This window comes from Dipodomys spectabilis, unplaced genomic scaffold (assembly GCF_019054845.1).
Source record: "Dipodomys spectabilis isolate Male_0828 unplaced genomic scaffold, ASM1905484v1 ptg000009l, whole genome shotgun sequence".
In the NCBI taxonomy this organism is placed as follows: domain Eukaryota; kingdom Metazoa; phylum Chordata; class Mammalia; order Rodentia; family Heteromyidae; genus Dipodomys; species Dipodomys spectabilis.
This window is the reverse complement of record NW_024870686.1, coordinates 30,948,948-30,963,805: the sequence shown is the minus strand read 5'-3', so window position 1 is coordinate 30,963,805 and position 14,858 is coordinate 30,948,948.

The following is a 14,858-nucleotide window of genomic DNA, read 5'->3' as shown; positions in this document are numbered from 1 at the left end:
GCTATATCAAACTGAACATCATTAGCAATTATGGGTCCTGGTTTCTTCAGCTCTTATGTGAGTATTTTAATAATATCTACCCATCCCCAAGATACTCAGAAGGATCGACTAAGATCACCAATCTACATGGCTAGGCCATAGCCTAGCACACTGTAAAAGTGCTCTGTAGCAATTAACAAAGAATGACCAAAGAAATCTTTCAGTATTAGACATGCTCAAGGATCGGAGCAGGAGTGTGGATCGACGGTGCAGGCAAGGCTGGGTGGAAGGAGTCTCAGGCGGGAGGTGGCCCCTGGCTCCGGGGAATGGGGTGGGTGCAGAGTCGCTGCCACCATGAGGATGGGAACAGAGTGGGATACCGCAGAACCAGGCTGCAGCTGTGTGTTTCCTTTTACATCTGCAGGACAGAGTCAACCTCTGGCATCCCCAGCTCTCGAGAGAAACTTTTCTGCTGTCTGCCCATGACTTTATAATGCTTTGATTGTTAAGATTGTTTTGACTAGGTGCTGTTGGCTCATACTTGTAATCCAACCTACTCAGGGGACTGAGATCTAGAAGCCAGCCTGTGCAGAAAAGTCCAAGAGACCCTCTCTCCAAAATAACCAGCAAAATACTGTGCTGGAGGCATGGCTCAAGTGGTAAAACATCAGTCAAGCAAGCTTGAGGCCCCTGGTATCAGAACAACAAGAATCTTGTATTAATATGAACACTGGTTGAGTATTCCTTATCGGACATATTTGGGACCAACTAGAAATATTTCAAATGCAGACTTTCTTTTTATTTTGAAGCATCTGTGTTCGGATAATAAGATGTCATGGGGATAGAACAGAGTACAAATGCTAATTCATTTATGTTTTCTATCCACATAGCCAGGAGGTAACTTCATACAATATTTTAGTATTCCTTCATTTGACCGCAACCTGTCCCATGAGGCCAGAGTGGGATTTTCCATGTGTGGTGTCATTTAGGTGCTCAATAAGTTGTGGATTTTGGAACATCTTGAATTTGGGGTTTTCAAATTGCAGCTGTTCAATGTAGTAGTTTAAAAACATGCTTTGTGAACGTAAAATAGGTACTGGTGATTTAATATTTAGCAGTGTAACAGTAGTTTACGGCAGGGGGTTAGACTATCTGAGTAGAAACCAAGATGAATACTGAAAGCTTGGGGCTTTAAAGTAAACTCTGTTCCCGTCTGAAATAAGCCAGGATGGTAACTTGTGATTATGTCACCCGGAACATTCTTTCCCTTCTGCATCATTGGGAGGCGTTCTCAAGGCTTTCCAGCTGTTTCCAATCAAATTCCCTTAGCACTCAAAATCCCGCTCCGGGCTAAACCTAGTCATCTCCTGAAAATCTTTATTCTTGCTGGAGCAGAATGGAGTAGTACACGGGCTGGGGGAATCTCATCACTTGATCACTCTGTACAGGGTTCATTTCTGACAGAGAAGCTTCCAAGAGCTGTGAATTCAATGTCTCTGCCCTCTTTTCTGTCCATCCCTCTGCCTTTGTAGGTCTCCTTAGAGAGGGCATATAGACCAAGACCAAGCCTTTGGTCCCCTCTGGTGTCTGATGGGCTGTGTATGGAAATCAAAGCCTCAGATGACATCCAGAGCTGGGACGTAGCATAAACACCAGTGTTCGAAAACATTTCTCTAAGGCTAATGGACTGCATTGCCAATTATAACTTCGGAGGCAAACTTCTCAAGGACAATATGAGTGAAACGTAGTCTATAATATGGTAAAGGAATAGGACTATTGTGTGTGGAGTGTAATTGGCTAGAGCTCAAGCTTAAGCGAGGAGCCTCTTTCCACTCCTACTTCCTGAAACCCTTCCACCTGTCAGTTCACCAATCCAAACATCATTTTTCTCATCTACATAATCGGGAGAGTACATCTTTCATTGGATGACTGAGCGCCGGCCTCACAACAAGGGAGGAAGAAGTTGGACAAGAGATTGTCTCAGCCAGTGAAGGGAGAGCCATGCCATTTTCATCAGATTTAGAACCTGGACCCTAAGCCTCTAAGGTGTCATGGAACCAAGAGGCAGTCATAAGAAAAGATGGATGCTATCCTGATCTATAATGACAGCATAGGCAAATAAAGAAACCATAAAGAAACTATACAGGAAAATGTATGGACCACAGAAACTTTTATTTAATACTTTATATAAGAAGATAGATACATTATATAGAGATCATGAACAAACAGCAAAACATTCACAACATTGATATTAGTATTCTAATGTTAAAATGTCTTTCAAATATTCCATTAGGAAGGCAAAATACAGGCATTCAAGGTTGACAAAGTAAGAAATATAATTGACTAATAAGTGTTTAGGAAAATATACTAAGACAAAAATGAGCCAGGCACTGGTGGCTTATACCTTTAATCCTTCATTCAGGAGGCTGAGATTTGAGAATCTTGGTTTGAAGCTGGCTTAGGTGGACAAATCCATGAGAATCATATTTCCAATTAACCAGCAAAAAGTTGTCATTGAAGCTATGGCTTACGAGTTAGAGCACCACCCTTGAGGGGAAAAAATGGAGGGAGAATAAGACATGGAATTCAAGCCCCACTACCCACACAAATGAAAAAGAAGAGAAAGAAGGAAAGACAGAGATGAGAAGGAGAAGGAGAGAACAAAGAACAGGAGGAAGAGAGGAAGGAAGGAGGAGAAGAAGGAAGAGGAGGAGGAGGAGGGGAAGGAGGAAGAAGGAGGAGGTTGTCAATCAGAATCATTTCTACATTAAGGGAATTTCCATGTTCCAAGAGTCATTCCTGCGTCCCTATTCCCTGATCTCCCCCTCCCAACTCTCCCTGAGCCAGCCTGCGGGGCCTCTAGAACCAGCTTCTGGGGCCTCCCAGCCTCCTCCTGCCCCTCTCCTCCCCCCTCCCCATGGTTCTGTGACCCAACCAACTCCGCCTTCATGTTTTGTGATTGCTGTGAGTCATTCTCATAAAGTCACAACAGCGGGCTGGGAAGGTGGCTCAGTGGTAGAGCGCGTGCCTTGCACGCATGAGGCCCTGGGTTCGATTCCTCAGCACCACATAAGCAAAAAGAAAAAAGCTGGAAGTGGAGCTGTGGCTCAAGTGGTAGAGCGCTAGCCTTGAGCTGAAGAGCTGAGGGACAGCGCCCGGGCCCGGAGTTCAGGCCCCACGACCGGACCCCCAAAAAAATAAATAAATAAAAAAATAAGGTCACAACAGCGTTTCTTTTTGCAAAATGGTCATGAAGGAAGAAAATGGTGTGGCCGTGACTATTAAGTCAAAGTGAAAACGTCTATGGAAGTCTGTGCTTCACAGTTGGGAAATGCAAAATGTGCTATGGAGGTTAAGAGATGGACTCGGGAACCTGGGTTCGATCCCAGCTCTGACACTTATCTGCTATGTGATCTTGAGCCAGTGACTTGGGTCTTTACCTGCAAAATGGCCGTAGTAATAACATCGCCCATAGGCATGAGGTAAACCATAAAGGCGTTAACAGTGGTACAGTGCGTAGGACAATGTCGGAGAGAGTAAGCAGCATTTATTTTCCTTACTAATCAGACCACTTCCCATACTCAACCATGAAGGTAAGGCCATTGCTCAGCGGAGCAGGAAATGGGTCGTTTCTTTGACTTGTTTCTAGTTGACAATTACCACTTCTCCTCCCTTGTTCTGGAGACAAAGCCTCCAGCTTTTCACTTGATTTATAAGCTGGGTTTGAACCAATAATATAAGCATAGTGTCCCATGTTTGGCATCCTTGCCAGTTTTTGTGTCCCCCAACTCTTTCCCGCCCCTCGCGCAGGTCTCCCAGCCACTCTGTGCCCTCTGATTCTCCTACCTTGGTGAGAGTTGCTGCTCTTGGACTTCACTGGAGCTACCTCCACTGAACTGACACAGGAGTCTTTCTCAACTTGGGAAGAACTAGCAACCTCTTCCTGCTGATTGAGTCCTCCAAGGTATGGACTATGTCACTGTATGTCTTCTGTCCTGGTCACTGTTCAGGTGGTCTCCCCTTGCCTTTGCTTCCCAACTTAACATCCTTGCCCCCCAGAAAGGTGGGGGAAGCACAAAAAAATCAAAGAGCAAAACCTTTCTCTGCCCGAACACGTAGCTCCTCCCTTTGATTTATGTAGGGACATCCAGGTCAGCTTGTCATAGGACTGCCTGACAGACTTCTAAATTCTCCGACTGCCAGTATTTCCTAAATCTATCAAATACACAACCGTCTCTGTCAGCTATGTTGTGCCCACAATCCTTAAATCCTTAGGAGTGGAAAGTGGCTTTCCTCTATTTCTTTGCGCTTACTGTGTCCCTTTACAGGAAACTGTGTATACGTACATATATGCGTATACATACGTTTCAGTTGCAAATATATCTAAACATATATAACATATTTATATAAACATATTATATATGTATATCTACATATATTATTTATTTATTTTTCAGTCGTGGAGCCTGAACTCTGGGCCTGGGCACTGTCCCTCAGCTCTTCAGCTCAAGGTTAGTGCTCTACCACTTGAGCCACAGCCCCACTTCTGGCTTTTTCTGCTTACGTGGTGCTGAGGAGTGGAACCCAGGGCCTCATGCATGCAAGGCAAGCACTCTACCAGTGAACCACCTTCCCAGCCCCTCTACATATAATTTTATATTTCAATTGCAAACTTACAGCAACAAACAGCAAACAACATTAAAAACATGTACTTGCGTGGAGCACAACTCAATGAATGGGATCTACCATATGATAAAAATTCTGCAGGCACCATTTTAAGAGAGAATCTAAGTTCAGGATTTTAACAGGTTTATTTATAATTGCTTCAAAATGGAAAGGCTAAAAAAGTTCGGCTTGCATTAATGCTTTATACTGCCATATTTATTATACTGAAAATCCAACTCAAGCCAAAGTGGAGAAACTCCCAATTCCTGATTTCTGTTCCCTGTTTTTTCACTCACAATAATACTAATATCTTTTGACCCGAGAGGGGGGAAGTTATATATTAATATAATATCTTTTGACCCTTTGCGGGGAAATCTATTATTCAAACAACTGAGGAAGAAAAGGGAAGGAGAATTTTTTTTTTTTTGAGAATGCAATGTCTCCCATCACAGTGGATTCTGCACATGTGTGGAGAGAGCTAGCTAGATATCTCTTGGCATAATCGTTACATTTGGACTGGAGAGCACATAGGCTGGCACTTTCAAAAATGCCAACCAGGGGCTGGGAAGGTGGCTCAGTGGTAGAGCGCTTGCCTTGCATGCCTGAGGCCCTGGGTTCGATTCCTCAGCACCACATAAGCAAAAAGAAAAAAGCCGGAAGTGGCGCTGTGGCTCAAGTGGTAGAGCGCTAGCCTTGAGCTGAAGAGCTGAGGGACAGCGCCCAGGCCCAGAGTTCAGGCCCCACGACCAGACCAAAAAAAAAAAAAAATGCCAACCAGGTAGGCCTCATCGGTCTCCTACCAAGACCCATAGCTGATCTCTGTAAACTCAGATCTGTGTTAAAGTCCTGAAGAGTTTCTCCCAGAATTGTATGCCGCCCGCCTGGAATTAGGGTTCTTCAACCCTCCAGTAGAGGGCGCACACTGGCCAGAGGCCTTTGTAGCCAGCTGTTTTTCCTGGTGTTTGACCACTGGAGGTCTACTCTGTAGGAAAGGTGGACAACAGGGCCTTCTTCTTCCATCAGAGTCAAGGAGCACTGGCTGGACATGGAAAGCAGCCGTGGCACAGAAGCTAGGAACACTATTTGTGGTCTGGAAGGTAATAGAGCTTTCTTCCTTTCACCTCAAATCACTGGGGTACCTGGATCCCAGCAAACCTATTTTATTATTGAAAAAAAAAAAAAGATATATCCTATTTTGAGTATCAGACTCAGAACATTAAGGTTTTCTTGTTCTTGGCACTTTTGTTATAACCATTTAAATCCCCTCCAGGCAGAAGAAGGGATAAAAGGTTAAGTACAGAAAGCTCCCACATACGCCCACAAGCAGAAATCAGAAAATATTAGCCTGATTGCTTGAGTCTGGCTCCCACATATCCCTTGAGCTCTGTGGAGAAGGGCTTTGCCCCCATTTATTGAGTTAGGCCTCTGCCTCAATTTCATTTTGGCCTCTCCTATTAGTCTGTCTCAGCCTTTTTTTTCCATGCACAAAATGCTGATAAGAGTATTACCTAGTGGGATTAGTTTGGGGTTAAATGACTTCATACATGGAAAGTTTTCCTGATACTGTCTGGGGTTGGAAAAAGTGCTCAGCCAGTGAGCATTAGCTAATGATTATTATCGTGAGCTCAGTACTTGTCCAAAGTTATTTGCTCAACAAACGGCAAATGAAAGATTATGCAATGAGGCAGTAGGGAAATAAAACTTGAGTGTGGGTTAGAAAGTCTGATTGTCAGCATAGAAATATCAATTTGCATTGTTTCCTTAAAAACAGGCCATTTGTGCCAAGTGCCCATGTCTCACTCAGGAGGCTGAGATCTGAGGAAAGTTCAGAAAGTCTACAAGACTCTTATACCCAACTGACTACCAAAAAGCTAGAGGTGAAGCCATGTAGTAGAGTGCTAGTCTTGAGCAAAAAAGTTAAGGAACTGAGCCCAGGTTCCAAGTTCAAGTCCTAATACTGCACCAAGAAAAAAAAAGAGGCCATTTGTGATTTTTGAGGTAAGAACAATACTACATACCTATTAAGTCATATATTTAACCCTTGTGTATAGTAAATAATATTAGCCCTTTTATTCATCTAGTATCATTCATTTAAGGGAGCTATTTTTTAAAATACTGAGCTAAAAGCTACTTCTTTAAATAGACTTTCTTGAGCACAGACCTTCATTAGGTCTATAATTTCTTTCCATTTTCCAAATTCTTCCTCCCGTTATTTTCTATACACTCTTCATTTTCACATCAAATTCTACTGATAACTCAGAATTTTTCTCCATTTGGATTTTTAGATACTGTTAAATTTATTTTCTGGGATTTTCTTTCTTTGTAGTACAGAGGATTGGCCTGAAAGCCTTTAATATACTAGGCAGGTGCTCCACTCCTGTGTCAATCCTCTAGCTCTTTTTTTATTATTTATTTTTCAGATTAGTTCTCAGTATTTGATCCCCCTACCTGTGTTTTCCAAGTAGCTGGTTTCACAGTCATGTACTCTCACACCAGCTGCTAGAGCAGCCTTTGAAGTGCTCATAGTTTTCTTCCTGTGCTCTTCTTTTTCCTCTGCCATTTGTGTCACTCCTTCCTGGAATGTCACGCTTTCTACAGGATTTCACTAATGATAGTCACTTTTCTGAGCTGTATATTTAGCCAAATTGCATTGAAAGCAAACTGCCAAGGCTGCACATTGCCTTTTAAATGCCAAGTTATCCTAATGAGGCAGCCAGGAAAGCTGTCTGGCAAGGTGATAGTTGGTACTGCGCTGCGTCTGCTGGTATATGCTTGATTCTCTTCCAAATGGAAAGTCTTTCTCTTTCCCTGGGTGATCCACATCTCCTTCCACTTGGGGAAGCAGAGTTATTTGACCTATACTGAGAAACTGCATAGGGATGGTACAGATCCTTCCTCACCAACACCCTCTGTGTGTGTGGGGGGGGGGGGCGTCTGGGCCAGGGGCAGCTACATGTGTTATAGAAAGAAGAAAATAGAACCATAGTGTAGACAGCTGGAGAGCATGGAGCTCATTGAGAGGTCCTATCATTCTGGGGGCAAGAAGCTGAGGTCCTGCCCAGCTGTACAGAGCCAGGAGTAACACCAGGCCCACTCCAGTGGACATTTGGGTTTCCCTTCTTGTAAGCAGAGTTTCAGGCCAGAGACCAGGTTTCATGGCTACGCCAGATATGCTCAATAAAGAGATACAGTATTGAAGGACAGTGGAAGGAGATGTATTGCGTAACCCAGGCTTACCACCGGAAGAGGCAAAGGAAACACTGGAGTGCATCTTTGGGCTTTAGGTTAAAGAGAGGGAAGGATTGGGGCAGGAAGAAAAGATGTGCATAATTGTCCATCCATCGGTCCTATGCAAGGTACGGCCTGGTTGATAGTGAGGAGGGCATCTGGAGATGTTGGTATCGTTGTCATCACCTGATGGGAGCACTCTGGTCACTAGAAGAAAGTCCTGGGTGTGGCAGGTCAGTGTCAACACCGGTCACAAGGTGTCTACCCCTTGGCACTGACCTGGCATCCGAAGAGGCAGCAAAGAGACTGCAGGAGAAAACAGTGCTTGCCAAGGACACAGGCACACAGTGGAGGCCGGCGTGCGAGGCTTTCTTTCCACTTATACTTTCCGTCTGCAGTTACTTTTATAAGCAAGAAGCCGGTGCTTTTCCACAAAAGCAACTTTTCACATTACTTGCTATGTTATTTTAAAAAAAAATTTTAAACAAGAAGTTTGTGGGTAGGAATGTTTTCATGGAAACATTTGGTCGGAAATTCCACATTCCCAAGACATAATGTTCAGCGAAGAAAAGAACAAGGTTGGGTTTTCCTTTAGGTCTGGATGTTTCTGCTCAGGTATTAGTCATTACACAATATGTGGAAAGTCTGCAGGACCGTATCTTAGCAGATGGAATGAAACAGAATGGTTATCTAAAGAAACAAGACATCTGGGCAGGAAGCCAAGCACCTGGCTTGCTAAGAGATACAAGTACTCATTGGGAACCATTTCTCTGTCTTTCTCTGTCTCTCTCTGTCTCTGTCTCTCCATCTCATTCTGTCTCTATCTGTCTGTCTCTGTCTCTGTTTCTGTCTCTGTCTGTCTGTCTGTCTGTCTCTGTCTCTCTGTGGTGACCATAAGAACGGACTGAGATAATACAGAAATCTAACTACTGGCCTACAATTTCCTATAATTGAATCTACAGTTGATACTAAACCTTGATTCGTCCTGAAGACAGAAAATCTAGCCATTTCAGGATGGTCCCTGCCCTCATCTTCCTCTCCCTGGAGGAGGATGCAAATTTGATCACCCTGCTGGGCTGGTGGCTCAGTCCTGTAATCCTAGCTACTCAGGAGGCTGAGATCTGAGGATCACAGTTTGAAGCCAGCCTGGGCAGAAAAGTCCATGACACTCTTAGCTCCAATAAACTACTCATAAAAAGCCAGAGATGGTGCTGTGGCTCAAATGGTAGAGTGCTAGTCTTGAGCACAAAGAGGCTCAGGGACGGTGCCCAGGCCTTGAGTTCAAGCCCCAGGACTGGCAACAAAAAGAAAAAGAAAAAAAGAAGAAAAATTCTTCATTCCATCATCCTAGGCAGGGCAGAGGCAGCGTCTGGGGCGGGCTGTGCCCACCCCGCTCCACACACACACCGGTTCCCATGGCCTGCAGGTGTCCGGGGAGAGCCTCCGCACCTGGGCCTCCAGTGTGGCCTTGGGTTTCAGGAGGCTCTCCCTTTGCAAATCAAACCATGAGCTTCCCCCAGAGTTCATGCTCTTGTGACTTGATCCAAATGTTCCCCCCTCTTTGCAGAGTCTCCCTGCACTCAAAGCATTTATCCGTCTTGGCGCCGTGGGCCGTGACGGTGGCATGGCTGTGTTGTCTGTGTAGAGTCACAGAGGGCTGCTTTCATCACACCCCATGGAACCTTCCAGACCTTTTAAACACTTGTGACATAAGCCCTAAACGCCTGGCTTCTGTCTTTCATTTTAAAATGTTACTCACCACAAGGCAAGGCAGGAGAAATATGACTAAACTTATAATGATTAGAAATAAAAGTCATAAGCACATAGAGAGCCAACAGGCCCAAGTCTGGAGCTAACACCAAAAGACCGTGTGACCCTAAGTCAGTATCTCAGCTACTCTGTGCCTCCATTCCTCAAGGGTATGAGTATGACTTGCCAGTACCTCTTCAGATCTTGAGTGAGGCACCTTTCAGATGGCTGAGCCTCCCTTCTGGCCTCTTCCCGTATTAGTGATGCTACGGAGCTGTGGACTGCATGGAGAGTATACACAGGTGGAGCAAAATGCAGCCCAGACAGAACCCAACCCACATGCTGTCTCCAGGGGACAGACAGAAGGCAGGCAGCAATCTTCAGGGAATGTGACTTCTTTAAGGAAAAAAAAACCATCATTCTTGAGGTATAAGTCACCTAAAATACTATTCACTCAGCTAGAATGTACAATTTGGTGGGTTTAATGCAGTCACAGAGCAATCATACCACCATTGGGGATTGAAGAATCATTTCATCCCCTTGAAAAGACACCTCTCTGCCTATTACCCTTCATTCCCATTAACAACCCTCTACTCCTCGGCAACTACCAGTCAAATTTCTGTTTCCATTGATTTGCCCATTCTAGATACTACACAGAAACCAAATCACTTATATATGCAACACCTTTTTTTCCCCTAATGTATTTTCACGACTCATGTGTAGCTGTAATTTATATCAGCATTTCCTTAGTTTTCATGGCCGAGTAATATTCCGTTGCATAGATATACCACATTTGGTTAAATGTTTTTCAGTTAATCGACAGTTGGATTGTTATCACACTTTGGTTATTATGAGCAGCACTGCTGTGAACATTTGTGTATATGATTTGCAGGCCTGCATCATTGTATTTCTTTTGTGTTCCATCTAGGAGTGGAATTTTGGAGCCCTATGCCAACTCTATGCTTTACCTTTTGAAGAATTGCCAAACTATTTTCCCAAGCAACTATACCATGCTATATGTTCATCAGCAATGCTCAGGGTTTCCAATTTCTCCATGCTCTTGCCTATATTTGCTATTATCTGTCTTGTTGATTCTAGCCATTCTGGTGTGGTCCTGAAATGGGTTTGCTTTGAATCTCCTTAATTTCTAATACTGTTGAGCATCTCTTTTTGGACATGACTGTTCCTATAGCTTGTAGTGAATTGTAAATGTTCTTTAGACGCTCTGAATACCTCCTCCTGCTCCTCAGATGAGTGGAGTGATTTGCAAGTGTTTTCCTCCCATTCTGAGGGTGACTCTTCTACTTCCTCTTGATGGTATCATAGAGTGTTCTTTGGCCATGGCCCTTGGGCTTTCCTTCTTCCCCTCTACTGCTTCTGGGCCTGGGGTGGGTGGCGGTGATAACTGAATGCTCCCCTCACATGCCTCCCTGCCTTCCCCCAGTCTCACCTGCCTTCTCAGCTTGTCAGTACCAAAGGGGTTAAATGAACCCTGACTCTGGTTAAACCTCTGTCAAAAGCCACAGCGATCACACTTTGCATTTCTACACCAGACGCCCTGGACAAGTTGCTGGACAATGAGCCAGTTCAACTGTGGTCTGAGCGCCGGCCTTTGCATCAGTATCTGCTCTGTGTTGGACGGAGCCCTTTCTACCCTGCAGTGGAGTCGGGTTGCCAGCGTCTTTCAGATTAGAGTGGAAGCCTGGCTGGGAGCTCTCCTCTGGCCGCCTCACCCTGAGGATTTCTTTTGTGCTGTGTTAAGGAATTATTGAACTCTTCACATTTAACCCCAGATAATCGAATTAAGGAGTTGGCAGGCCCAGTGCACGTTGCATGCGCTGTAAATCAAGTGTGTGTCTCCGTTGGAGTGGTTTCAGAGGTACTGGGAAAAGCTTCATTATTTTCAACTAATGTTCCATGACCTGCCTTTTCATTTCTCCCACCCAAAACCTAGGGATAGGGAAGTGAGCTCATTGAATATGCTAAACCCATCAACTTACAAGCATGAATGTGCCTTTGTAAGCCTCCCGATCTCCTGAGGGTCCTTTATGTCTAATAGGCAAAAGGCTTGGGCGTACAAAGCCTGAGTTTAGCTTGAGGAGTCTTTGAATGGACACATGTAAGTTGCGTGGAGTTGCTAATGGTTAGATGTTCTTCCATTCATTATTAAAACGGACTCACAGGACTGAGAAATCAGGAGCCATTGTTGTATCGGCAGTGGATGAATCTAGAGATATTCATTCCACCACTCTGGCAGCTTTCTGCAAAGAACCAGATTCCACTGATGTGATAGCAATACTGTGTTGGAGAATGGCTACTGAGACAGAGGTTGATTGGTAATGCTGCGTATGCATGCGTGCCCATGTGTGCACATACATGAGTAGTTGGGGGGGAAGGGATGGGCAGCATCCATGTGTCCAACCATATTTCTCAGAGTTAAGACTCTGCTGAGAAGCGACTTTGTTTTGAGCGGCTCTGTTCTCCATGGTATCCTGGGAGGCTGGCGGCCATTCTCAGCGAAGCCATACCAGTTCAGGTTGGGCCTGTTTCTTTCTGTCACTGCTTCAGGACCACCCAGGCTGTCATTCATCCCTGCCACCACTTGCTTGTTCTCAGTCTCCTGCAGTTTTGCATGCTGCCTGTCACACTCAGTGAAAACAACCAAGTGATACCTGCTTGTCCCAGCCTGCTCCATCAGTGCCTCTCCCAGCATCTGTGCTTTGTGAGGATCTTCTGACAGGAGCGAGAGAGAGAGAGAGAGAGTCATCAAATGACTGGAGGTATGATTATTGCTTTATTAAAGAGCATCTAAGAAAGTTCTTATTTTTTTATAAACTTGAATTTTAGTCTTAAAAATTTAAAACACAACTGGGTGCCAGTGGCTCATGCCTATGCTCCTAGCTACTCAGGAGGATGAGATCTGAAGATCACGGTTCCAAGCCAGCCCAGGAGGGAAAGTGTGAGTCTCTGGTCTCCAATTAAGCACTAAAAAAGCTGGAAGTATAGTTATGGTTCAAATGGTAGAACACCAGTCTTGAGAAAAGAAAACACACCAAGAAACTCAAGGACAGCACTGAGGTCCTGAGTTTAAGCCCCAGGACTGGCACCAAAGAAATTATAACAATACAAACCATAGTATTTGTGCAACTACAGGCAGGGCGATTATTTTTCCCTGTGTGGCCTAATCCTGTAGATGTTAGGAAGGCCCAGTGGGGAAAAGGAAATCAGTGGAGGTCACCCCAGGGAGGGAGATGGAATTTGCCAGTCTCTGTCCTCCCCCCTGCCCAAGATGAGGTTCATTCACATTCATTTCTTTCAGAAGCTTCTCTTGAGCAACTTCTGTGTACCAGGAAATTCTTAATTGCTGGGATGTGGCAGATAACTGAGACAGATCTTGCTCTTGTGGACTTCAGATGGGGGAGCCAGAGCCTGGAGAAGGTTACGGGGCAGCAGACAAAGACATACATAATAATTAAATATGGAAGAGTGTGTCTGTTAGTGGTAAAAGCTGGGGAAAGACTTGGAAGGGAGGGAAGTGACAGCCACTAGAGTCTCCTCACAAAGGATATAATGAATGTAATGTTTGTGTCTCTTTAAAATTCATCTGTTGGAATATACCAAAGTGAGGGGTACTAGAGGAGGGGGTTTTTTGGGGGGGGTGAGTAAATCATGAAGGTGGGGCCCTCACCAATGAGGTTTTTATCATTATGAACAATACTCTAAAGAGCTCTTCATCTCACGATGCACTGACTGCAAGAGATGGCCATCCATGAGCCAGGAAGCAGATGTTTATCAGACACTGAATCGGCTGCTGCCCTGATCTTGGATTTCCAGCCTCCCAAGCTATAAGAGATAAGTTCCTGTAGTAATTCAGCCACTCAGTCCATGGCATCGTGGCTGCAGCGGCCTGAATAAACTAGGATACAAACTGAGATCTGAATGCTATGCAACAGGGGCACAATTGAATGTTGAAAGGGATGACATTGATCAAGATATATTGTAGTCACAAACTACTTTGCTTTGTTAAATTAAAATTCTTTGTGCAACTACTTTACTATAATTATAATTTTTTAAAGAATTATAATTGAAAGGACAAGCATGTCCTGGATTAGGTCAGCCTGAAGCTTTCTATGCCAAGTGACATCTCAAGACAGCAGAAAGTGTCCTTGCATCAAATTACTGTGTCTACCGACATTAGACGTAGTAATTTCTGCTGTTAGAAAAATCCCTAAGTAACATAGGAGTTTGAAACACTTTAAGAAAAGCTTGCATAATAAATGTATGTTTACAAAAGAAAAGAAAACTCTCTATACAAACCCAAAGCCACTGTTCCTCTTACTAAATCTAGTAAGTCTCCTAAGCATGTATGCAAAGTTTTATTTATTGTAGTAAAATGGGACCATAATTATGAATGGTTGAAATGAATTGTATTTCATTAAGATCTTCATAAAATTAAAAGGTACATTTCTGTGTGTAAAGTTGCAACTAGATAGGTAGAAAGATGATAGATAGATGGATGACAGAGATAGATAGATTATAGATATATAATACATCTGTCTACATATAGCTCACACGGTACTATATTATTAATGCTATATTATTTTATTTGACAAAAATTAGTTAAACTGTTTGAACTGTAGGTATTGGAGAAGGAAGGAAGGAACACTAAGAGACCTGTGCCAGCCTTTATACAACTATGCATAGCTGGGGAAGGGGTGTTACATTGAGTAGAGGAGGTGAGGGGAGGGGAGAAAAGGAAGGGAGGGAGGGGAGGGGAGGGGAAGAGAGAGAGAGAAGGGGAAGGGAGAAGAAGGGAGGAGGGGAGGGGAACAAAGGGGAGAAGAGGAGAGGGGAGGGAAGGGGAAGAAAGAGAGGAGAGGAGAGGAAAGGAGAGACATGAAGGTTTCCCCCTAAACTGTGAAGCTATCGGCTTCTTACTGAGGAGGGATCAAGTCTTATATAATCAGTGTATAAATTATGCCCGAGTAAACACAGAAACTTATACACAGCTTATATAATATATATGCATAATTAGACACAGCCTGAACTGAAGTGTCCGGTCACAGTATTCTCCACATCATACTTGTTGACTTAGTCTTAAATACCCCTTTGGGTTTAAGGTGTCATTGGAGAGCTAGTAAGAAACCTGGCTAATTTTGATGGTTGTAGGGGTAGCGGGGGAGGCGGGGGGGGGGGGGGAAGGAGAGGGTGGAGAACCCTAAGAAGCAGCTGGGCTC